The sequence below is a fragment of the Tamandua tetradactyla genome, chromosome 5 (assembly GCF_023851605.1).
Source record: "Tamandua tetradactyla isolate mTamTet1 chromosome 5, mTamTet1.pri, whole genome shotgun sequence".
Taxonomy (NCBI): domain Eukaryota; kingdom Metazoa; phylum Chordata; class Mammalia; order Pilosa; family Myrmecophagidae; genus Tamandua; species Tamandua tetradactyla.
In genome coordinates this window covers 6,854,453-6,880,427 of record NC_135331.1, presented here as the reverse complement: position 1 = coordinate 6,880,427, position 25,975 = coordinate 6,854,453, and the positions used below count along the sequence as shown (strand labels likewise).

General features: G+C 45.4%; 1 protein-coding gene across 2 annotated transcripts in view; it reads left to right on the top strand.

The window, feature by feature from the left end:
* The window catches only part of TMEM132B (transmembrane protein 132B), a 403,264-nt gene that overhangs the window by 143,665 nt on the left and 233,624 nt on the right, over positions 1-25,975 (top strand). The window lies entirely within an intron of this gene.

Below are 25,975 nucleotides of genomic sequence, written 5' to 3'. Positions count from 1 at the left end.
CACACTTTTTGGGGTCAACTTTAGGTTTAGGTGATGTGCTGGTTTGAAATGACATATGGTCCCTAGAAAAGCCATGTTTTAATCCTAATCCCATATTGTAAAGACAGCCATTTCTTCGAATCCCTATTCAGTATTGTATGTTTGAAACTGTAGTCAGATCTCCCTGGAGATGTGATTTAATCAAGAGTGGTTGTTAAACTGGATTAGGTTGAAGTGTGTCTCCACCCATTTGGATGGATCTTGATTAGTTTCTGGAGTCTTATAAAAGAGGAAACATTTTAGAGAATGAGCAATTCAGAGAGAGCGGAGCAGAATGACATAGCCACAAGAAGCAGAGTCTACCAGCCAGCGACCTTTGGAGATGAAGAAGGAATATGTCTCCTGGGGAGCTTCATGAAACAGGAAGCCAGGAGAAGAAGCTAGCAGATGACACCATGTTCACCATGTGCCCTTCCAAATGAGAGAGTAACCCTGACTGTGTTCACTGTGTGCCTTTCCAGATGAGAGAGAAACTCTGTGTTCACCATGTGCCCTTCCACTTGAGAAAGGAACCCTGAATTTCATTGGCCTTCTTGAACCAAATTATCTTTCCCTGGATGCCTTAAATTGGACATTTCTATAGACTTACTTTTAAGGACATTTCTGTAGACATGCTTTAACTGGGACGTTTTCTCAGCCTTAGAACTGCGAATTAGCAACTTATTAAATTCTCCTTTTTAAAAGCCATATTCCATTTCTGGTATATTGCATTCTGGCAGCTAACAACCTAGAACAGGTGGTTTGATTACTTACAGCCTCTTCTTGGTGCTGCCACCATCCTGGTTGGTACTTAGGGGGCCCTTCACTTTGAAGACCCAGTCCTCTGTTCAGCGTGGATTCATGTTCTTCTATTTTATCTTTTTCTCTTGGGTAGATGCTAGAAATTTTCCTTCTGTCCTTTGTGCCTTTTTCTTGTCTTTTCTTTCCTTCTGGTACTTATGCTGAGTATTCTGTGGGATTGTTCCAGTCAAATTTTCCATTCATCACCTTTCCTATGACTCATTTTTTTTTTTACATGGCACCGGTAATCGAACCTGGGTCCTCGGGCATGGCAGGCAAGCACTCTTACCTGCTGAGCCACTGTGGCCCTCCCCCTACGACTCATTTTTTGGTATTCAGATTATTTACTGAGTTTTACAAAAAACTTCAACAACCAACTCATCAATACTGTTATTTCAAGTTGATTCTTATGGATCCAATATCCTTTCACATCTCTATGAGGATTTTGATTGCACTCTACAACACTAGAGTCTTGTTCTGTTTGTGCAACGCATTCTTTGCTGTCAGAGGCTAATTCCTCTGTGAGTTTGGGCTCGCCATTGTTCTCCCAAATGCTTGGTGGCATGCTCATCTTTGTATGTGTGGTTCCTTGAGAATTCTCCACACATCTTGGAGACTGTCTACCACCGCCAGCTCTGGTGATTGTGGGGACGAGACTGCCGGAGTGGGGGCTTTGCCACAAGTTTGCCTTTTAGGCAGAGTGATAGGAAGGAGGGTCCTAAAGGGTTGGAAGTAAGTATATTTGATTCCTACTGCTGCTCTAATAAACTATCAGAAACTTAGTGACTTAAAACAACACAAAGTGACTCACCCACAGTTCTAGGGGTCAGAAGCCTAATGTTCCTTCTAGAGGTTCTAGGGGAAGATCTGTTTCCTTGTCTTTTCTAGTTTCCAGGGGCTGCCAGAATCCTTTGGCTCGTGGCCCCACATCATTCCAGCATCTGCTTCTGTTGTCACATCTTCTCTGCCTCTGATCCTCTGCCTCCCTTTTGTAAGGACCCTTGTGGTCACATCGTGCCCACCTGTGTAATCTAGGATAGGCTCTCCCTCTTAAGATCTGTAACTTCATCTAATCTGCAAAGTCCCCTTTGCCTTATAAGGTGGCAGGTTCTGGGGATTAGAACATGGACAGGAAATTTGTAGAAACAGAAATTTGAGGATAGAAAGGCAGCGTTCATGAGACATTCTTCAAGAGAGAGAGTAAATGGAAAGTCGCTGGGAGAATAGGCTGTGGGCGATGGCCTCACAGGGCATCAGGGGCTCCACTGATGTTTGCTGCTTCCATGTTCTCCTTACCTGGTGCTTCTGAAAGTGAAACACCATTCTTCAAGACTACTGGTTTTCATGAGCATTATTTTGAGTTCTGCTCCAGACAAAGAAAATCAGAATATCTGGGGTGGATCCTGTGTAGGACCCTTTTCTGAAAACTTCACAGGTAGTTCTGTTGTGCGATGAGAACTATAAACAGCTGCTCTGAGAGCGTAGTTTAGGAGTGTGTGTATGGTCCCTGTGCTTCCCCTTCCAGGGAGCTTTGGAATTTCTCCCACTGTAGTCTCAACCTGTTGCTGCCTTATTCGCTGAGTCAGACAGATTCCTAGGATGCTGCACATAAGTGAAAACTTTGTAAATGAATCCAGCTTTTAACTACCTGAAGGAACATTCTGAGTTGATGTCTTTTTCCTCAGTAAAGAATATTTTGGTAAGGTGAATCAGCTGCCCCAATCTGATGAAGAAGACTGGATATTAGGATCACAAAAGGGGTAACTGCTATGTGCTAGGTAGACAAACCCATCTCGCAAAGGCTCTTGGATGACAGTAGGATATAGCAGACATACAGGCCATGTGCCCTTATGGAAATCGTCAACCTCTCTGTGCCTCAGTTTCCTCATGTGTGAGATGGGGATAATTTTGGACCTTGCTTCTGGGGTTATGAGGATTACATGAATTAATAAAACACTGAGAACCTGGCCCATTAAGAGTCCTTAGTGCTTGTTGGCTGGTGGTTGTTCCCTGGCTTTCAGGTGATGAAGTAGTGGACAGACATGTCAATCCCAGCATGGGTGGGGCTTTTTTGTGGGTGCAAATATGGAGAGGTGAGTCACCAGTTGTGAGCCGACTGTGGTCCCTCTCCTCAGGGTCCAGATTGAGGCCCTGGCTCTCTCTGGAGGTCTGCTTGCTCAGACACCTGTCAGCAGGTCCATGGAATGGGTAGCCTGTGGTTAGCCAGGTTCCTGATGGAGCCCCTTGGGTTAGTCTTTGGTGGGTGCTGAGTCAGAACTTGGTGTGGACTCTGGCTGTGCTGGTCACTCCAGTGGTGGGTGTGGGGTGGTCTAAAACCCATTTCCTGTTTTCAGAGAACTGCTGAATCCAAGAATCCAACTCTACAGAGGTTATTTCAATATAAGGTATGCCAGCTACTTGCTAGAAACCAAGGTGGGCAAAGAGACACCTCTTGCCCCATCCCTCTGTATCATGTGCAGACATTATTAATCAACTGCAGCTCTTCAGGAAGCCCTCTGTCATGGCAGACGTTACTAATTGACATGAACACCCCCCTCTGCCATGGCAGACATTAACTAGTTGACTGCAGCACAGAGCCCACTGCTCCAGGGAGCCTCTTACCAGTATCTGTGTTGGGGAATTGACACCTAAGACAAAGCCTGTTTGCCATAACTGGCATGCAAGAATATGCTGGATGAGAGGTATAAAAAGGAAGGGGAGGGAAGATGATCTGTAAGCCTTGGTACCTGCTTGAGAATGGCATTTCAGGCCAGGAAGTGGTGTGAACAGTGCTAGCTAATATTCACTGAGGATGTAAAATGTTCCAGGCTGTGTTCTAAGTCCTTTATGTGACTTAACGCATTAAAATCTAACAAACAACTCTCAGAGGTGAGTACCATTATTATCTCCAGTTTTTTGAGGCACAGAGAAGTTTGGTAGCTCTCCCACAGTCACAGTGAGGGCTGGGGAGGGGAGTGTGGGATGGTCTGGAACTCGTGCCTTTCACCCAAAGCCCCACTGCCTGTCAGGGACACAAAGGGCACCTGCTGCCTGCCCAGGTTGTGTGTGGCCCCATCAGGCCAGGGCTGAGGGTTGATTTAGGGAGACTGGAGAAACCAGCACCCTGATGATAGGGGCCCTGAAATGCTATCTTGTTGGTCAGTAGGAACCCCTTAAGATTTTCTTTTTTTCCTACAGAAGTATAGTCTTAGAGCTGAGTGGACTCTAAGACAGACTTTGCCTTGTCTTGAAAGCATGAATTTTTAGCATCCTGGAGACAGAGCTGGGGGGTGGGGAGGCTCATGATTGTGAACTCCAGGGCCTCTTCCTTTGGGGAGCCCTCTAGGGTTTCAGCTTCCTACTTGAGCTTTGGACTGGAGGGGCAGGAGACGGAGAGGGACAAATAAGAGGCAGTTCAGCCAAAGCAGTGTTCCCCCATCGTTATTTAAACTTTAGTTGTGGGAACCTGGTACTGTCCCAAAGGAGAAGAACCTAGAGTTTGTAAACTGGTGGCTATAGTTAAATCTAATGTATGCCTTATTCACCTTACTTGCCATTCTTTAAAAAAATTTAAAAGAGCCGCCAACTTCTACCAACAGGAGACTTCGCAGACCATTTTCTTTGAAAGTGTTTTGGAGATTTGGCAACGTGGCATACTTAGTGGTTTCCCTATTTAGATGCATCATGTGTTGTCTAGCACCCCAGGCCCCACCGCTCCCTTGTGTCTTATGCCTGGCCCGCTTTGCTTCTGAATGTTATCCATCTGGCTCCTGTGGGCATTTTAATTTTGAAACTCCTGTTTCAAAGAAACAGAGAAAAGGGATAAATACTACGAGAGCAGCTAGATTCTGATCTCTGAGAACAGACATCACCAACTCATTCCTATGTGTGTTGGGAAGTCAGAAGTGAGCAGCGGGTTTATCACAGGAAATAAAACCACCATTACCCCACTACCATCATTGGCTGTGTTGAGTAAATTGGTCACTTCATGTACAGGACTTAGAAGGGTGCCTGGCACACAGCAGGTGCTCAGTAATTGTCAATTGGTACTATTATTTATATTAGTAAATATATCAATTTTACATACTATTGATACATTACTGTGACTTTTCACAAGTATGTACTTGTGCCAGGTTCTCTGCTAACCCTTTGTATGCATTCTCTTCCTCTATTATCACAGCCACCATACAAGGTAAGTTTTATTTTCATCCATTTTCGGGATGTGGAAACTGAGACTCAGAGAGGTGTTAGGGGTTACCTTTCTGTGGTCCTGCAGTGGGGAAGTGGTGGAACTGGGGTGTGGGCCTGTATGTGTGAGTTGAGAGCTCTCATTTTAAGCCACTCTTCTGGGCTGTTCTGCTTGTCTAGATGGAAATGAGATTGCTTCACCTATCAAACATCTCCGGGGCATCATGTATTTTCTTGTTTTCATGCCTTGATAGGTAGGACTATTATTTATTATGCTTAGAGAAGTCCTTTATTTTATGGCTGGAGGGAAGTGCATTGAAATTGTGGAAATAAATGAAGACCCTCCAGATGAGAACAAACAGAGGCTCTTTCTTCAGCAGGAAGGAGGCAGCACCATCACTTGCACTTGGCAGAGACTCCAAGCAGGTGGGGGAGTGGGGAAGCTTTAGAGTGAATAAAAGGGAAGGCTTCAGGTGGTGGTGATTGGAGGTTGTTGGCATGGGGAAGCTGGAGACGGCCTATTTGGAATTGGGGCATCTTCTCTGATTGGCTGAGGTAATATATTTGGCTTTCTCTGGCAGGTCCTGGTTGACAGCAATGGCAAAAAATAGAGAAGGTCTGCCCATGATAGGCAATCACTGCTGCAGAGACTGGTTTGGCTCCTCCAATTCCTGCCAAGCTCTAGGTTGGAGATGTATTCTTGTATATTGTCACTGTCTATTTGTATATTCAGTCTCTCAAACTAAAATATGTTTTTTTAGGCCCAAGGAAATGTCTTTTTTCCCAGTATAACTGATTGTCTGTTTTAATCCGGTCTTTAATGAATGAAATGTGACATATTTCATTCTGGCTCAGATGAAGCCTTGGATTGACAATGAATGCAGATAAGATGTGCTCAGATCTAATTTCAGAGCTGGAGATGTATGGAAAGGGGGCAGATGTGGGAGATTTTCACATGTTGCTTTGCTGTTTCAGAGTGTATATTATAGAGGGGAAAGTATGGACAAAAGTTGGATTTATTATTCTGATACCAAATAGCTTCTCTTACCCATTAGCATCTAAATCTGCGATGCTCTGAATAGCCTTTTAACAAAAGGTTGTAAAGCGTGCCTTGAAGGGGAGAGCTGTTGGTGGTGGGGCAAAGCTAGGCTGAAGTCAGGTTAGGTTTTGTTACTGTTCCAAGAAAGTTTGAAATATTATGATTTTTTCCCCCCACTCCTAATATATTATTTCTGAGGTTGAGAGAGACCCTGGAAACTTTATCTCCACATATTGCAATATGAATGTCAGTAACCTTAATGCTTAGATTTTTTTTTTTGATTTTATTTTTTAGAGGACTTTTAGGTTTACCAACAAATTGTGCAGATTGCACAGGGAGTTCCCATCTACACTCCCCTGTTAGTCACTTCTGCATTAGTGGTATAGTACAGCTGATGGACCATTATTGACGGATTATTATTAGTGGAAGCCCACAGTTTACATTAGGGTTCACTCCTTGTGTTGCACACTACTCTGGGTTTTACCAAATGCGTCATACCACGTACCCACATCACAAAATCTCACAAAACAGTTTCACTATCCCTGAATCCCCTCAGTGCCACCTCTTCATCCTCACACCCCCATATCCCTGGCAACCACTGATCATTTCACTCTCTCTAATTCTGCCTCTACCAGAATGTCATATAGTTGGAATTCTGCAACATACAGAATTTTCGTATGGTTTCTTTCACTTTGCAAGATGCATTTACATTTTCTCCATGTCTTTTCATGGCTGAGAGCTCATTTCATTTTATTACTGAATAATATTTCATTGTGTGAATGTTCCACACTTTGCTTATCCATTCACCTTTTGAAAGACATCTCTCGTGCTTCCATTTTTGGCAGTTATGACTAAAACTTCTATAAACATTAAAAAAAAAAGGTCTTTACGAACACTCTGTAACCACCAAGCAACAGCTTCCCGTTCCCCCCCACCTCCATATCTTGGTGCCCTCTAATCTCCTTTCCATCTCTGCAAATTTGCTATTTCCAGATATTTCACAGAAGTGACATCATACAGTATTTGTCCTTATGTGCCTTGCTTATTTCACCGAGCATGCTATAATCGTTTTAATGCTTAGTCAAAATTTCACACTTAAAAACAGCAAGCTGTTTGGTGAATGTTCCCCAAGAAGCACCAAAAATTCAGGCCTTATTAATTTTTTTTTCCAGGGATAAAGCTCAGTTTTCTCTTGAGGAAACTTTGCATAGACACAGATGCTCTGAAATCTGCCATCTTGGAGCCTAGGTAAAGTCTTGAGTTTAGAAGTTAGATTTTGGTAGCTGAGATTTCCTGAACAAACCCGTCACCTACACAGTGTATTTACCAAGTTCCAAATGGTACAGGCCGTGTTTGGGGAGCATGTTTCCATTAGTTAGTGCCCGGTGTTTCCCCCCAGATCTGTGAACCCCAGTGCAGGCTGGTAGGGAGTAAGTGTAAATCTCAGATGCTTGAGGCTTCGACACAGGGGATTTTGGCCTGTTGCTTAAGCATTATCTTGGGTCCTACCTTTGACAAACTGGAGTGTACCTGGACCACAGTGTCAGCTGATGATTTTGTGAATACTTGGTGCTAAAGCATGTGCTGCGTACTTTAGCTGTGCCATGGCTTTAACCCTGGCGACCAGGCAGGAAGGTTTCAGGCATGTCACAGAGGCAGAGACCGGCCTGCACTTGGGGGCTCGTAGCGGACCATCACCGCCCCTCCCGCCCGTGCCCTTCCCGCCTGTAGTGTCTGCCACTGGGCCTTCTCTGCCCAGTGCTACCCCATGCCAACCCCCTGCACTCCTGGATCCAAATGCTCTCAGGACACGGCTCTGTCACATCCAAGGGCCAAGCTCTCATTCCTTTCTATCCTCTCACTTTCCCTACAACCTTTATTAAAAGTAGTATTTTAAATTACACAAGTAATACTGAAAATAGTCTCTTTACCAAAAAACGTCTAGAGCAATACAGACAAGGCCATTGCCCCTGCTGACAGTCCCTTCCAGCTGGGTGGTTTGTTGGAGGGAACCGACTGTGTACAGTGTGCTGTTTCATCTTACAGAGCTTTTCCTCAGTAGGGTCCTAGGCAAATATATATTTTGGCATCTCCCTGTAAGTAGCATTGCTTTTCACCCAGTGATGTGACATGGAGAACTGCTCATGCCCGCCTGCTTCAGCATCGCTCATTCCCTTTAGCTGCTGGCACGGCTGCACAGGAGGTTCTCGAATCTTCCCAGGATGGTGGCGTCTTAGTTTCCTGGAGTTGGTATGACAGAGTCCATAGGCCGAACCTCCTCCTCTTCTCTTCCTGTGCATGGACACCCGGCACTGGACTTAGGCCCGCCCTCATCGCAGTTGGTCTTAGCTCGAGATCCTGAACTAATTCATCTGCCAACACCCTTTTCCCGATAAGGTTGCACGCACAGGTTCCAGGGTGACAGATCTTTTGGGGGCCACTGTTCACACTGCTGCAGTGGGCGTTCAGCTGCTTCTCTGTTTCTACTGGTGTTTTATGCAATGATCCTACCTCCTGGAGCCTGGAGGGGCTTCTCTCCAGCACAGAGGAGCAGGGCCAGGTGGCTCAGAGTTGTGACTCCATGGTGACACTGCCAGGTCACCTCTAGCTTGGCCACTCGCTAACCTGTGACCTTGGCAAACCCTGTGATTTCACTCTGCTCCAGCCCCCTCGTGTATAAATAGAGGTGATAACAGTGACCGTCTCATGGGTCATTGTGAGAATTAAATGAACTGATACAGGTAAAGCATTTGTAATACTGCCTGGCCCAGAATCAGCTCTCAATAAATGGTTGCAATTATTATTGTTTCCTGTTGACTATTACTGTGACTCCACCTCTACAACCAACAGCCAAAGTGTTGCCCAAAGTCATGGAACAAGCTAGAGGCAGCAGTTTAACTAAGACTTACACAAGTCTGGGCTAGGTTCTCTTTACTCTAGATCAGCATTGTCCTATAGAAACATGCATGAGGTACAGGTGTAATTAAAATATTTCCAGTAGCCACATTTAAAAACAGGAAAAAGAAGGAAAAATTAATTTAAATAATATATTCATGTAACTCAATATACTTCAAATATTATTTCATTATGAATCAATGTGAAAACTACTAATGAGATCATTTACATTCTTTTTCTCCATACTCAATCTTTGAGGTCCTGTGTGTAATATTTTAAACTTATAGCCCCTCTCAATTTGGATGCTAACTTTTCATCAATAACAGTTGATTTGTATTTAGATGTTGTAAAATTTGCAGTTGAAAAAATTAAACCATGTACCCAAGTTGTTCCAAACATACTTAAAATTTTTCCTACAGTAGAAGATCCGTTTTAAAAATTTAAATGGATTAAAATTAAACAAAAATTTAGTTGCTCAGTCTCATCATCTGGGTTCAAGGCTCAGTAGCCATATGTGGTCAGTGGCTCCTATTTTGGACAGTGCAGCTCTCTAAGAGGAATGTCACACCTATGATGGGTGAAAGGGACGGGTTTCTAACATCACAGTGGTCTCTGAAGAGGCATAACTTATGTCCTGTTTTATTCCCAGTCAATTTCCCTGGGCTGGCTGCTGGAACATCTTTGGGTATTTGTGTGTATGTGTTTACATGTGTGTGTGAACTTGTGTCTGTGTATGTATGTGTGTATACATGCATGCATGCCAGACTTCTAAGAGGGCCCAGCTTGTTAGAGTGACTGCAGGTTGTGACTATGTGGACTTGATTCTTTTCTTTGCTCCTCCATATCTACTCTGCACCCTGCTCTGCCCTGCCCATCCAGGAGCTGACCATTAGACTTCCTGGTCTCTGCCATTTGGCTTGATTTGGCTGATGGCAGGCTTTGGAGAATGCCCAGAGAGTGTCATGTTGGGACAGTATACCCCTCTCTTGCCTTTCCCTCCTTATCCATGGCTCTCACACTTGGGGGTGGTCCTTCCCCATTGTTTCATCACCCTTTCCAGTTGGCTCCAGGTCTCCTAATCACCCTCTCCCCTTGTCTACTTAGACCTAGGGGCAGTAAAATTGTTCCAAACTTGCTTAAGGGCTTTCCAACAATTGGGTATCAATTAAAAAATCTAAATTAATTAAAATAAAGTTACAAATTCAGTTCTCAACTGAATAGGTTATCACTGTTGCCACCCCTGGGCTGCCCTCCATCTCTGTGTGTCCTCTCGCTGTTGCTCCACAGCCCGTCAATTGTCCCTTCCTTAAACCCTGCAGGAGCCCAGAGGGATCTGTGGAGTAGCAGCTGGTGGTGCGGTTGGAAAGGAAGGTGCCTGTATCCAGCTTAAACCACTTGTCCTCTGGTCTCAGTCATCTTCCAGAGTTTTGGGAAGGTTGATTCTGCCCTTTCTCTGCTGTTTGGGTTCACACCAGCCATCTTGGTGATCCCACCCCCTGTCCTGTGTATCTGAATCTTCATATTTTGGGTAACTGTGGACTTCATCTTGGATATTATGGATGTCAAATTGTGGAGATTCTGAACTCTGTTGTTGTTCCCCAATGAGTGTTGCTTTGTTGTTTCTTTTGTTTCAGCAGGCCATTGATTTGATAGGACTTGGACTGCGAATCTCTATTCTTGGGGTCACAGCTCTGACCTCTATATAGATCTTTTGTCTTAGCTGAACTTCTTTGAGGATGCTCAGCAGTACATGGTTCAGGGGTCAGTCAGAGATGGTGACAGGCTTCACCATCTAAGTATACCTTCTGTTTGATTGATTTACCCCATGGGATTGATTTACCCCATGGAAGGTTGTAGTGAAATACTGTAGGCAGAGTAGAGGGTTGGGAGGGGTAGAGAAACCAGGATAATTGCTTCCCTCTCATTCTGCTTTCTGATCTGTCTTAGGCAGAGGCTGCCTCTCCTCTTTGGGTTTAGTTCCTGTAGACTGTAGGCTCCCCTTGAGTAGACCCTGCTCCAGTTCTGGCTCCCGAGTCCCCAGGCCTCGGCTCCAGGACTTTGGGGTAATACCACTTGGCTGTGCCTCCCCAGCCAAGAGTGGGGAAGCAGCCCCTTGGAAGTTTTCACTTTTCTTCATCCAGGTGACCCATTATCTGCATTAAATTCCCTCTGCCGAGGTAAAAGGACTGGCTTCTGTTGTTCCAGATTGATTGTCTTGGTGCAGGGCTACATCACAGCTTCCGTTCTGGGCATGTGGGTGGGACACATGCCCGTGGGACCTGCCAGTGGAGAGGTGGGGAGGCAGTTAGTTGTGCGAGTCTAGAGGTCAACCGAGATCTGACTGGAGATTCAATTTTAGGAGTCTTTCTCAGTGTGATAATAACTGAAGAATTAGGAAGGATGAGATTTCCTAAGGGCAAATCATGAGATGATAGAGGGCTTGTGACTGAGCCTGGAGGATTCCAACATGTAACAGTTTGAAAACTGATAAGATGAGTCCTCAAAGGAGCAGACAGGGAGGTAGAGGAGAAGCTGGGAGAATATGACCTCACAGGGGCCGGGAGGAGGGACTGAAAACAAAGGGGGAGTCAACAGAAGGCTACTGAGAGAGCAAACAAGGAAAACGGAAGTTATCCTTTGCATTTTACACATAGAGGCCATTGGTGGACTTTAATAAGCTATTTAATGAACTCCTGGGAATAAAAGCCAGATTAGAAGTGTTTTGGGTGAGTGATATGATGTGAGGTTTAGTAGGGATTACAGTCAGCTGCTTGTATCTAAAGAATATTGGGTATTCAACAACAAGGCAGGTACATGTTTAGGGAAAGGTAGGAATGTCAACAGTAAGGGATTGGCCTGGTAGTTCAAGGATGTTAGAACACCAAGGACTGAATGGGTCTCTTGACCTTTTCCTCATGTTCCCAAGATGGCTGCTGCAGTTGTAACATCACACTTATATTTCACACAGAGGGAAGGAAGGAGGGTGAGGGACAAAAAACAAAATCATGTGCACTTGAGTCTGTTCCTATTAAAAAGTATTTTCCCAGAAGTGTCAACCAACATCTTTTGGCTGTTGCTCAATGGACAGAAGTGAGTCCATCCTGAGTGAGGTGGGGAAATTGTAAGTGTTTAACTGGGCATGTTGCCAGACCTCCCCAAATAAGGATTTTCTTGATAAGGAAAAAATGGCGAATGGAGACTGAGCAAGTGATTGGTAGTGTTTGCCACACATGATTTGATGGGTAGAGTGAGGGCAGGTCTTTCAATGTCTTGCTCAACATTTGGCTGTTGTCATGATTAGGTTCATGTGTCAACTTGACCAGGTGGTCGTGCCCGGTCATCTGGTTGGGCAAGCGCTGGCCTGTCTGTTGCTATGAGGACATTTCATGGATTTAAATCATGATTATACTGGCTGTACCCACAGCTGATTGCATTTGTAATCAGCTAAAGGGAGTGTCTTCTGCAATGAGTGATGCTTAATCTAATCACTGGACGCCTTTTAAGGAGGATTCAGAAGGGACAGGCTCTCTTCCTGCTTCAGCTGGCGAGCCTCTCCTGTGGAGTTCATCCAGACCCTTCCTCAGAGTCACCAGCTTCACAGCCCGCCCAGTGGATGTGGACTCTTCCATTCCCATGGTTGCCCAACCAGCCTCTCCTGAGAGTTCGTTAAGGAACTTCACCGGAGTTACCAGCTTGCGGCCAGCCCTGCAGACCTGGGACTCTACATTCCCACAGATACGTGAGACACTTTAAAAAATTTTGAATCTCTGGATATCTCTTGCTGATTCTGTTTTTCTAGAACCCTAGCTGATACAGCCGGGAAGAGGAGTTGATGAAGGAAAGACCACTGGGGATCTGGGACTGTAGGAGTATTTTCTTTCTTAAAGCGGTCAGCACCTGTACATTTTAAATGCTGAAGTGAAGCTCAGTACCATGGGTGTAATGTGGAGCTCTTTTCTGGGGACCTGGCAGGATTTCTGCGTACTTTGGGGATTTCTAGGACACAATTGGGTGGCCATCCTACTTTTATTACTCACTTTAGGTACTTTTATTTAAGAGGAAAATAAGTAATTATGTGCACTGTGGACCTGCTGCATGTAATTAGTTTATGGGAGACCGTTCAATTTGCCTTTTCAAGGTTTTATCGTTGCCCTCCAATGACTTGTGCAGTGAGTAATTCTAAAGAAATTCAAAGGGACGGTGCTAATCAGAGATGCAAGCTACTCTCTGTGACCTTTCATTCTGACTGGTGGGCTATTGTTTGGTGACAGTTTCATCAGATTTCCAATAAAAGTGTAGCGTACCATTCATCTCGCTGTTAGTTCCATTAAGAAACTGCCATTTAGACAGAAGATTTCAGGAAAAAAATCACTTCATGCCAAGAATGAAGTAGATAATGAATTGTGTCTTGGTATAGCCTATAATCTATAATCTTAAAGTCAGATGTAATTGCTAATTGAGAAAAAATGCATTTTTCTCTATCTGCCTAGTCTAAGCCCACAAAACATTTTGCATGGAATTAAACATGCACTGCTCTTTGTTCTTAGAGCATTTTGTTCAAACTTCTGCTCTAGCATTTATCCAGCATATTGCAATTAACTGAATTTGTGGCAGGCTTTTCAGTTAGGAGCCTCTTGCATACGGGGGCTGTGGTTTGGGGATGTGTGTGTCCCCAGCACAGGGCTGACAGCCTGTTGGAGCTCATGACGCTTCCCTTGAGTTGAATTAAATTTGAAATCCAGAATGAGAAAACTTGCCACTTACCCCCAGGGTCTCCAGTAATGATTTTTCTCCACTGACTACAATGCAGTCGCACCTGCTACTTAATAAATATACTGGAGATTTTCCTTTAAATGGGAAAACCTCTAAATGTTTTCTACAGGAAACTCAATCTCGGACTCAGGATCTAACCTGTCCTTGCAGCTGGTTGGGTTTAGTCAAAGGAACATCCTGCCTGCCCTTGGAGTTGGGTTGCCAGGATCAGTGTTTGGTAGCTGTTTTCCCAGAGGCAAGAGGTTTAAATAAAGAAGCCCATTTTGCATTGGTTAGCATTGTAATTGGTGCTATTTTATTCACGGTATTTGACATTCTGATTGGGTCAAAAGTGGAAAAGCAGGCGTGGAAAGTAAAAAGGGCACCTTTCCTGCACACGTTTATGACCCAAGGCAGGGCGTAAGAGGAGTAACCTCCCACCATACTCCTTTTGGCTTCCCCTTGCTCACCGTGTTCTAGACACACACCACTTCTGTCTTTTCCTGGAAACAGCAAGTTCATTCCCCTCTTGGGTAATTTCCTTGTTCGATCTGCCTAAAGCACTTTTCCCTGAGAGCTCTGCAGGGCAGTGTGCCCTCACCATTCTTCTCCGCTCTAGTATCCCCTCTTGGCCTTCTCTGAGCATCGCAGAGTGGTCTACTCTGCTGGCCACTCCTCCCTCATCTGACCTTATTTTCTTTATAGCCTTCACACATGTTCACACTAAATTATTAATTGGTTACATATTTGCTGTCTGTTTCCCACAGTGGAGTGTCAACCCCACAGGGCAGAGATGGGTGTTCCCAGGGCGCACACAGCTGGTGCTCAGTAAGTGGAGAGCAAGCGTGGCTATGGTAGTTCACTCATATCTTAAAGAGGCCTACTTTAAGAAGCTGGCTAATGTGATTGTGGCAGCTGGGGAATCCAAAGTCAGTAGGGCATCAGCAGGCAGGAAATTAAGGTAGGAGGTCACATTGCCATCTTGAGGCAGAATTTCTTCTCTGGGAGACCTCCATCTATTCTTTTTTATTTTAAACTTTAAAAATTGTAAAATATAACATATGTACAAAGCAAAGAATGAAAAGTAATAGTTTTCAAAGCATGCTTCAACAAGCAGTTATGGAACAGATCCTAGTCAGTCATGTGCTACCATTCCATCATCTCAGGTTTTCCTTCTAACTGCTCCCAAACACTGGAGGCTGGAAGGAATATTAATATAGTGACTCAGCAGCCATCTTGTTTGTTAAATCCTATTTTCTCTGTTATACCTTCCCCTTCTCCTCTGATCCCTCTCCCAGTCTATAGGGGTCTTTGGGTAATGCCCATTCCGACTTTTTCATGTTGAGAAGGGATATGCACACTAAAGGATAAGGGGATATAATTGATAATCTTGGAGAGGCTGGTCCCTCTGGGTTTCACAATTTTCCTGACCTACAAACCCTCCGGGAATTATATGTTCCAGGAAAGCAAACCTAGTGCATGAAACCTGTATAGAGTCTCAGTTCGAGCCTTAGGTGTTCTTAAGAGTCAGCAGGAGTGATGTTGGTTGGGGTTTAGCAAACCATGGCAATTAGCCCTATCTAACTAAAGCTAGTATAAGAGCATTCTCCAAAATATCCCCTTGCTGCAGGTGATCTCTCTTGGCTGCTGATGCCTTTTTTATTGCACTTCTTCTCCCCCTTTGGTCAGGAAGGCTCTGTCGGTCCCAGGCTGTCAGGGCCAAACTCATCCCCTGGAGTCATGCCCCCTTTGCATTCTTTTAAGTCTTCTAACTAATTGGAAGATCATTCCCAGGATTGATGTTTATCTCCTTTGCTTAAAGTCAACTGATTGCAGATGCTAACCACATCTGTAAAAGCCCTGTTAGCAACATCTAGACTAGAGATTGACCAAAGAACTGGACCCATTGCCTAGACAAATTGATGCATACAATTAACCACCACAGTGTCCTATGATGGAAAGCTGTAAAATAGCTCTTGATACAATTATCTGTTAACTCAGAAGTTTCTGAAGTCAAAGTCCCAAGCCCTTGTCCTCATTCTCTTTCATCATCAGTTTGAAACTTGGAGGATCACAGACCTTTTATTCTTGAACTGGCTTGGTTCATTGGTCCCACTGCTCGGCAGATGTTCAGTTCACGGAATCTTGCTCTGGACTTGGATATACTTATTGGGGCTTTTCCTTTGGGATTGAAGGTATGGGGAAAATAGTGCAAAAAGAAAGGTGCTACCAGGACCTTCTTTTTCCTGAGTTCCTGAGATCTGAGATGATTTTGCTACTTAAATTCTCCTGGGGTAGGGCATTGGGCAGGGAATTCCCCCATATCTGAATTCTGATGAGAGTTGGCGTGATGCAGACCTTGCCTCAGCTCCCCTGTAAACATATTTCTTTCCTTGTCTTGATTCAGAAGGTGCTTGGTTTTACCTAATAACTAGTCCCAGATGTTTCCTTGAAAAGCAGAGAAATGTACAAAAGGAGGTCTTACTAGCAGCTTCTCTGGGGGTTTCAGCCAAGACTTCCTAAGGCACTTCCATCTCAGAGAACCTCCTTCGCTTTCTGCTTGGCAACCTTGTGGGTTTATGCTGTCCAACTCGTACTCCTTGGTGCTCACTAGTTAATTGCAATTACGTGCTATTAAAGAAAATGGAAAGGAAAAAGAGCCCATTTGCAGCTGGAATAAGACATGAGAAAGAGTGACTATTTCCAGCGCTGCCTTCAGAAAAAACTCAATTTCATCAGCTTCATGTTGCAGAAAAATGTCCTGGGCTAAATCTCATTTTGTAGCAGAGACAGCTTGCCTAACCGAACTGCCTAAGATCAGAGAGAACATTTCCATCACTGAGCAGGTTAATGAAGTCCCTAATAGGATTTGCTGACCAGTAAGAACCACAGCCCAAGCCGCAGAAAGGTTTTATTTATTTGCCATCTGTATGTAAATTTTGCTATTATGGAAATTGTGTCAGAAATTGCTTTGTGACCAGATAGCACACAATGTACCATTATACTTGAGCCCAGATACCAAAAAAAAAAAAAAAAAAAAGAGAGGCAGCTTGTGTGTGTGTATATGAATAACCCAGCTCATTGCTGTGTTCTACAAGAGACGCGATCTCAGACTCAGAATCTAACCTGTGATCTCGGTGAACATGCTTATTTAAATATTCAACAGTCATTCAAAGACCAAGATGTGGGGGCTGAGTTTTCTAGGGGAAAAGAGACCCCCTGCCTAGCCCTATTATTAGCTCCCCCAAACCAATGCCAATCTGTCCTTCCTAAGCGACCCCCCAGATGACATATTCTGTTGCTAAAGGACAGATATTTTTGGAGTTAATTATAGCTAGTCAGGGAAAAGAGAGACGCCCTCTTTGCTTTTTTATCCTGATAGAAACTAATCTGACATGAAGAAATTAAATCAGGATTCAGGTATGGGGATGGTGATTACACATGCCCTGGGGCAAGGAGGGGGTGCTGGGGTGCTGGAGCTGGGCAGCAAGTGGCTGCAGATTCTTTCTAGCATCCATTGCACAAGGAGACACCCGGTTAGAAAGTTTGGCTTGCCAGGGCTGCTTGTATCCATAGTAACGTGACTGGAGACCAGAGAATGGGGGAGGCTTATTTTTGGTGAGACCCGCACATAAATCATCACCTTCTATGTTCTCGTGCCTTCTTGATCTTGTTCTCTAACCTCCCTGCAGAAGTTATCACATTTTGGACTGGTCTTTGCCTTGAAGTCATCTTAGCCACCACCTGAAATCAGTCTGCATCTCATACTTTGAAACCACTAGTGGAGGGAAAAAAGATGATTTCATTTGCCACCTGAATGAATGGTGTTGTGGTACCAAATACAGGTACATAGGTTGCCTGCCACCTGGGACACAGCTTTTGCATCCTCTCTCCATCCTGGGTGAATCAAGGAGATCAGTCTTTGGGGTTCCGAGGCCTCTGACACCCCCCACGGACTTGCTGATCCCCTTGTTCTGGATTTGTTTTCCGAGGCTAGGAGCCTTTGGTAGGCTACAGCTTTGAATTCAATAACGTTATTTTAATTGTACTTATTTTTGGGATTCCTTCTCGTTATGGTAAGTGACCTTGCTTTGTAAATTTAAAATGCTGATATACAGTTTCCTTGCCACATAAATTTAAGTAAACCAAGAGAGCAGATTTAAAAGGAGATGGAGTGGGGTGGGCCGCGGTGGCTCAGCGGGCAAAGTGCTTGCCTGCTATGCCGGAGGACCTCGGTTCGATTCCCGGCCCCAGCCCATGTAACAAAAACGGAGAAACAGAATACAATAAAACAAGAAAATGTTTAAAAATGTTTCCCTTTCTTCCTTCCTTCCTTCCTTCTATCCTTCCTTCCTTCTCTCTGTCTTTCCTTTAAAAAAAAAAAAAAAAAAAAAAAGGAGATGGAGTGACAGCTGGTACCCAGGATAAGTCAGCATCACCGAACAAGAGATGCCTGCAGACGTGAGTGTGGGACTCTCTGTGGGGCATCCACTGGCTCCCAAGGCTGCTTTGGCCTTGCAGGGGGGACGCCACCCTGCAGCTCTTCCCTGGTGACCATGTTTGCCAGCAGCTGGCTGGGTTAGGGGCTCTCAAACTATTCCTGCTCCAGCCATCTCACCATGACAGTGGGATGATGTCGTTTCCTGCGGGAATACGGAGGTGTCTGGAGGGGATCACCTGAGCAGTGAGGCGCCCAGTGTGGATGCACCCCTTCCAATCCATGACCGCCAGGGGTGCACCTGTGCACAAAGCAATGAGGACGCAATGATCTGAAAGCAAAGCCCACCTGGAACAAATGCCTGCTCTAACTAGGGCTGGGGTAAAACTCATAAAACCCTCCCTGCTGTCACTGAGTGTGCTCTGGGGCCACAGGCCACAGATTCCCTCGGACGAGGTATATACAGACGTGGAGGCTGTTAGAGCAGATTCCTGGGCCATACACAGACCTGCTGCCTGAGAGTGTTGGGGTAGGGCCAGCAGTCTGCAAAATGCTACACACTCAGGTCTGAGAACTTCCCTTTGTGTTCCTCTGGCCTCAAGTACCTACGTGAGAGCAGGGGGGTGGCCTTCCTGGGTGGGGGTGGGGGTGGGGGCTGGTTTGGGGGCGGCAGACCCAAGAGGCCTTCCTCGGCAGGCCGCCCTTTCCGGAAACTGCGTGATCTTGTGTAAAACATTGCACAGCGAAGCCAGGAGTCCACCTTCCACTAACCAGCCCTGTGATGATATTACCAGGGTGCATTCAGCTGCTTTTACATAAACCCAAATAGAGGGCCTCATTGGACAGGAAGTTCCCAAGTAGATAGCCAGAGCTGCTGTACCTGCTGTCCTGGCTTTCTGCCCTACCGTCACCCTCGACACACAGCTGGTGTCCCCGCGGCACTGCCACCTCCGGAGCTGTGCCGGTTCCCAGAGACAATGAGAGGGTGGGCCATGGGAGGATGGGCGTGCATGGCCCATGTGTCCACCCCCTGGCTTCCTGAGCTTCCCAAGCTTCCTTTCGAGGGAGATGGCATGTCTGTAGCCTCCACCTCCAGTCCTGGCCTTGGTGGACTCTCTACAGACTACCATGAGGTTAGTGACCCCTGTCTTGGGATGACTGCCCCACCTGAAATCCCAAGTCTGATTGCTAAGCCTACGTTTGAAGGAAAAGTGTCTCTACTGAGAATTCCATTGGAACTCTCCGGCCTGTGATGGACAGACTAAAGGCGCCACCAAGACATCCAGGTCCAACCCCAGGACCTGTGAACATGCTACACTACATGAAGAGTTGGGGTTTAAGGCAGCACGTGGAGTTAAGGTTGCTGATCAGCTGAACCAATCAGCTAGTTCCGTGTCCCTACCCTATATTATCATCAGCCCCTTTCAACATGAAAAAGCTAGAATGGTCATAGCCCAAATATCCCTAAAGAGTGGGAGAAAGATCAGAGCTGATGGTGGAGTTATACAGAGAAGGTAGGATTTAACAAATGAGTATGAGTGCTGAATCATTAAATTGATGTTTCTTTTAGTCTCCAGTATCTTAGAGCAGCTAGAAGTAGAAACCTAAAATTGTGGAATGTAACCCATACTAAAGCCTGAAATCTAATTGTTGGGATGTGCTTTGACATCTATTGCTTTTGTGTATAGATGTTATTTTTCCCAAAAAAGAAAAAAAAAAGGAAAAACCCTGGATCAGGATGTAAATTCTCATCAGTTTTAAAAATAAAACCCAGGAAAAAGGGGAAAAAAAGTGATTATTCCAGGTTACCCATGTGTGTCTGATGTATTCACAAGGTCCTTAAATAGGGAAGAGGGAGGTAGAAGTCAGAGTTATCAAGAAAGAGCTGAACTCCATGGCTGGCTTTGAAGATGAAAGGAGAGGCCATGAATCAGGGAATGAGGGTGATGAAAAAGCAAGGAAGTGAATTCTCTGGGGTCTCTGAGTGAACTCAGCACAGCAGACATCTTGATGTGAGCCCACTCCAGACTTCTGACCCCAGGACGTAAGTTGATGAATCTCAGTTGTTTTAAGCTACTGAATACATAGTTATTTGTTACAGCAGCATAGGAAATGGATACACTGCCTTAACCAGTTAATTCGGAAAACAGATGCATGTGTTTGCCAGTGAGCAGAACCTCCTCGGAAGGAGGGACTCATCAAAAGGGAAGAGAGGGCAGTGTACTGGTTGCTGGGATATCGGTTTCATGTGAGATGAGTGCTTGGCATCCGTGTGGCCAAGAAGCAGAGCAGAGTCGGTGCTTCTAGGACAGGATGGGGAGGTGGCATTTGGGGTTTTCAGAGATGAGGGATTTTCAGATCATGGCACCACGTTGAAGGCAGAACTTTCTAGTTTCTATCTTGCTCCTTTCTCTTCAATTGAGTATTTGGCTTCAACCTCGAAAGGAGAGTGTGCAGTGGTACAGAGAAAATGGAGGTGAAGACAGGCAAGGAGTTGGGTGCGTCCTTCCAGCTCAGATGGGCCACCCTGGGCTGAAGGAATGCAGTTGGAGTGGCGGTGGGCCCCTTCCTTTGAGAGGGCCAGATTCTCTCCAGGGAGCTCTGGGGCAGGAGGGGAGGCAGGGCACCCCCTGCTGCATTAGTGGCTCTTCCTACTTGGTGAGCCTGCTGTGGTTCTGACTCCTCATGGGAACCCTATCCCCTAGTTCCAAGACCCCTACCTCCTCCTTCCGTCTCCTCTCTCCAGCTGAGGGCCGATAGTAGCTCATCTCTGCTGAGCCCTTTCTGGCTTTTCGCTGCACGTAGCTGTGTGACCTCTTGCCTGGATTAAATCTCCTCTGTCTTAAATACTCAGAATGGTTTTCCTTCTCCCAGCCAGACCCTTCCTGGTGTAGGGGGCCCCTGGCGGAAAAGGTGAGGCGCTGGCCCTCTGTCACCTCCCTGCTAGCAGGTTGCAGAGGTAAGCAAGTGTCTGTGCTCTGGTAGGGTTATTGGGGGCTTTGTACTCCACACGACTTCCAGCCTGCTGGGCGTCCAGGTGCCCCCGCCCCTCCCAGGCACAGTGCACACAAGACCCTGAGCAGGCCTGAAGCCAGCAATCGGGGCATAGGGAGGTGATGCCTGAAACCAGGAGGGAGAGGGTGGGGAAGGCAAGACAGGGAAGGAAAAGAAGCTGACAGAGGGCGCGATGGTGAGTCCCCGGGCCTCCTCCCATTGGTGAGTCCCCCAGGAACTGTGTGGAGGGCGCCTCAGAATTGTCTTCCTGGGGTTACGGGGAGGCTGGAGCCTTTGTCTCCTGACTTCCTTACCCATGGGGAGAAGGTTGCCCTGATGGAGGTAACTTGGGGAAAAAGAGCAAGAAAGCCATCGGCAGTGGAGTGTGACTCCTGCCCAGTTGTGCTGAAGCCAGCTGGGCCCGGGGCCGAGGTGTGGGGCTCTCAAGTGTCTGTGCTGTGCATGCATTTGCGAGGGTTGTTTGAGTATGTATATGCATGTGTGTGCATGCATGAAGCGTGTGTGTATGTCGTGTGCATTCATATATGCGTGTGTGCAGCATGTGTGCCCATATGTGACCATTGCATGCATATGTATCACTATGTGCGTGTGCATGCATACATATGTGCATACACATGTGTGTTGTGTATGTGCACATGGGCATACCTGCACATGCAGCAAGTGTGCATGTGTGCAAGTGTGTGTAGGCATGTGTGCATGCATGCAGCAGGTGTGCATACAAACGCTGTGTATATATATGCACATGTGTGTGTGCATGTGGTACGCACATGTGCGTGCGTGTGTGTGTGTGCACATAGGTGAGTCAGGTAGTGAGTTGGCATAGACCTGGCTAGGTCCCTCCTGCTGGCTTTCCATAGAAGAGGTGCATCTGCTATTGAGGGAAGTTCTCCCCAGATGCCAATGGGAAGTATAATTGGTACAGGCCCTGGACACAGGTGATGTGTGGGACCAGCTGCAGTGGAATTTGGTGTCCTGTGATTCTGATCAGGTTGTCTGCATGGGGTACAGCCAGTTACCTGCCCTGGATCTTGGTCCATTTCTGGGCTTGGGTTTCCAGCCTTCCCCTGCATTCTGTGAGCTGCTCAGTATTTTCCTTGTATGTCTCCTTCTCCCAAACTGGCCGGAATGCATTTCTGTTGCCAGTAAGCAAAGAACTCTAACTTACTTTCTCCTGTGAGTCTTTTAATTTTTGGGTGGTTATCATTACATGGTTTTATATTAAACATAAATAATATTCATCGCGCACCCAGTGTCTTTGGAGTCCTAAAAAGCAGGTAAAAGTAGGATATGCTTCATCTTTTCTTCTAAGGCAAGTATGGTTTCTCAGTGCAGTTTAACATCTTCGGTATTCCAATTGAGGTCACCTGGTTATATCTTTTGTTCTGAGAGATGGTCGCAGGACACTGGCTGATAATTCTGAGCAGTGTGGTTGTGAAGCTGCATGAAGAAGGTGCATCCTCACTGCCTTCTGAAGACGCCGTGGCCCAGGCGGTGGAGACAGCAGGGATCCTGACTTACGAATCCCAAGTTCTGGTCCTGGCTTTTTGGGGCTTAACTCAGGCCACGTGGTTTCTCCAAGTGTCGGTGTCGTTACCTGTTAAGAATGGTGGTAAAATCATCAGCTCCACCGTGGTGTAACCACATGCAGAAGCCTTTGTAAAAGTTTAAGAGGCTGTTGCAGAGGCGTGGCTGATCACTGTGGTCTGATGCCAGGAAATCACGTCAAACTCAGATCATGTTGTTCTGGAAATGTGTTTCAGGGTTGATTTGCTTATTAAATTATTCCACATCAGTCTAAATTTGGGAAAGTTGCGGGTGTTTCACTTTTTTCAAACCTGTTTTCTTTGCCTTCTCTTTGTTTGAAAATCTTTTTATTTGTGGCTTCCAGTCCATGGCAGCAACGTGCGCTGCTGGTGGTGGAGAGAGAAGAGGTACAGGCAAGTAAACAGGTGAAGGTAGGGGGCCACATGCTCCACAGCCTAGCGTTTCTGACAACTGCAGGTAGACTTCAAGTTCTTTTCTTAGCAGAGTGATGCCTCCTGCAGATGTGTGTGCTTCTTTCCTCTGAGCTGTAAGCCAGCCGCACCCACGGAGGTAGTCTCAGGTGGTGGAACCAGACGCTCTCATCTTGGCTAAACTGAGAGTGTAAGACCACCTCTTGCTGCAGAGAATTGCCTCTTGGATTTCCAGCTCCGAGACCACTGGGGTTCACCCCAGGGATGCTATGAGTGTGAGGCTGATGGTGAAAGTGGGGACAGTCATCTCCGTCATCTCTGCAGGTGGCGGTTCCCAGTTCGGGCATTCCTGAACCCCCGTCATGGTTTTGGGCCATAACCACATACCATGCAAACTCGTTTTCCATCTCAATTCATTTCTTTTTCATTTTAGTTGATGTGCATATTTTGCAATAAATCTGTCTTAAAAGAAACTTTTATACTGCTTCCTATGGGGGGAATCAAAATCTCTTGATTTGCCAGTTTTATTTTTTTCTACTACACATTGAAATAAATGTGTAGCTATTAAAACAGTGAAAAGCAGTGTCTCTGGGTATATTCCCCAAACTCTGGAATGTAGAGAATCGTGTCTTCAGGGACTGAGCGAGTGGCACTGTCTGTTTCCCTTCAGATTTCACTCCCCCCCACCCATGCTTCCCACAGCAGCACATTGTTCAAGTTATGTTTTTCTTTAAACCAACTCATAGTTTCACTTAAGTACATTTATCTAAGACAGGAACTTTTTATCACTTCTATAAATGGAAAACCGATATCATCTGCCACCCATAGAAGGTAACTGTGATAAATAGTTTACACAAAGCCTGTTAACCATTCATGCTGCACAGTGGAAGGTTCTCAGATGGCTTGACTGTGAAGCCTGGTAGTTCTTTCTGTTCAAAGGGAAGGTGGCAATTGTCAGAGAGGATTAAAGACACCAGTTCCCAATGCCGCTTTCTACCTGGTTTAATTGAAAGGGTTGAAAATACTAGGAACTTTCTCTTTTTGTGACAGTATTATTTAACGTTAGGTCCTTGTGTTATACCACCTAAAATTTTCTCTTCGCCCTCAGCAATGAAGGTGTCTATCCCACATCCTGAGAACGCTGCTCTCTGCTAGATTTTTTTTTAACCTAATTTTGCAGATTTAAGATATTGAAGAAACCTAGGGTTCTTTGGCTTATATCCCTCTGCATGTGTGTGATGCTGAGTCTTGTGTCAATGAGCCTGCACTACCAGATACTTAACCAAACACTAATCTGGGTGTGACTGGAAGGTATTCTGTAGATAACGCTAATCTGGGTGTGGCTGGAAAGTATTTTGTAGATGAGGTTAACATCCACCATGAGGCAATTCTTTAAAATAAATCATCCTCTCTCTTTCTAAATCTGTTTATCTCTATCAAGCAATCTATTATCTATCTATCTATCTATCTATCTATCTATCTATCTATCTATCTATCTATCTATCTAACTGACTATGTGATCACCTACCATCTATCTAGATTTTCCAATCTGTTGTTTTGAAGAACCCAACTCATCCAATGTGTGATCTTTTACTCTCTGTGCCTGTTTGAAACTATTATGTACCCCAGAAGAGCTATGTTTTAATCTTGATTCAATCTTTTGGGGTAAGACCTATTGTTTACGGTAGAAACTTTTTTTTTTTTTGCATGGGCAGACACTGGGAATTGAACCTGTGTCTCCGGCATGGCAGGTGAGAACTCTGCCACTGAGCCACCATCACACTGCCCTAGGGTAGAAACTTTTGATTAGATTGTTTCCAGGGAGATTGATTCACTCAATTGTGGATATGGCCTTTTGATTAGATTACTTCCATAGAAGTGTGACACACCTAATTGTAGGTAGAGCCTTTTCATTAGATGGAGATGTGATTCCACCCATTCAAGGTGGGTCTCGATTAGTTTACTCAAGCCCTTTAAGAGAGTAAACATTTTGGAGAAACCTCTGATGCAGATGCTTGGAGAACAGTTGCTTCAGAGCTGACAGAGATGCAGACATTTGGAGATATTTGGAGTGCCAACAGAGAGAGCAGATGCCTAGACATGGATGTTTGGAGATGCCAGAGCCCAGCAGATGTCACCATGTGCCTTGCCATGAGATGCTAAGCAAGCCAGAACCCAGAGTTCTGTCCCAGAGTTGCTAAGCGAAGGCTCACAGATGTTTGAGAGGAAACCACTGGCATTAGAAGCTGGAAGCAACGAAACTAGGAACAAGGACCAATAGATGCCAGCCATGTGCCTTCACAGATCAGCTTTCCTTGAGTCAAGGTGTTTTTCTCTGAATGACTTAGTTTGGACATATTTTTGGTCTTAGAACTTAATAGGTACCCCTTTTAAAAGCCATTACATTTCTGGTATTTTCCATTCTGGCAGCATTTAGCAAACCAAAATACTCTCTGCTGCTAAAGTCTCTGTTTCTGAGGCGATGACCTACAGTTTAAGAGCTGAGTGTCTGAGTGTAGAGATGTGTTGCTAAGAAAGACTGTTCTCAGCATCCCAGCTGCATTATCTATGCCTCTGTGGCCCAGAGAGAAAGTATTTACTCTGTTTTTTTCATTAGTGACCCGATGCAAAGGAAGTTTCTCTTGGGAAAGGAAGAGTAAGATGTGTGTTGCTCTTCATGCTCCAAGTTTCTGTTTATAACTTTGGAGCTTATTCCACAAGCACAGATAGAAATACTTGGCTTTTGAACACAGGTGCTCAAATGGGTTCTCTGATTGTTTGTTAATTAAAGAACAGGTTTTGGGTCTGTGTGCAGAGGACAGAAAAGCCAAGCAAGGCAGTGTCTCCCTGGCCTTTTGTGTGTCCCCATGTAGA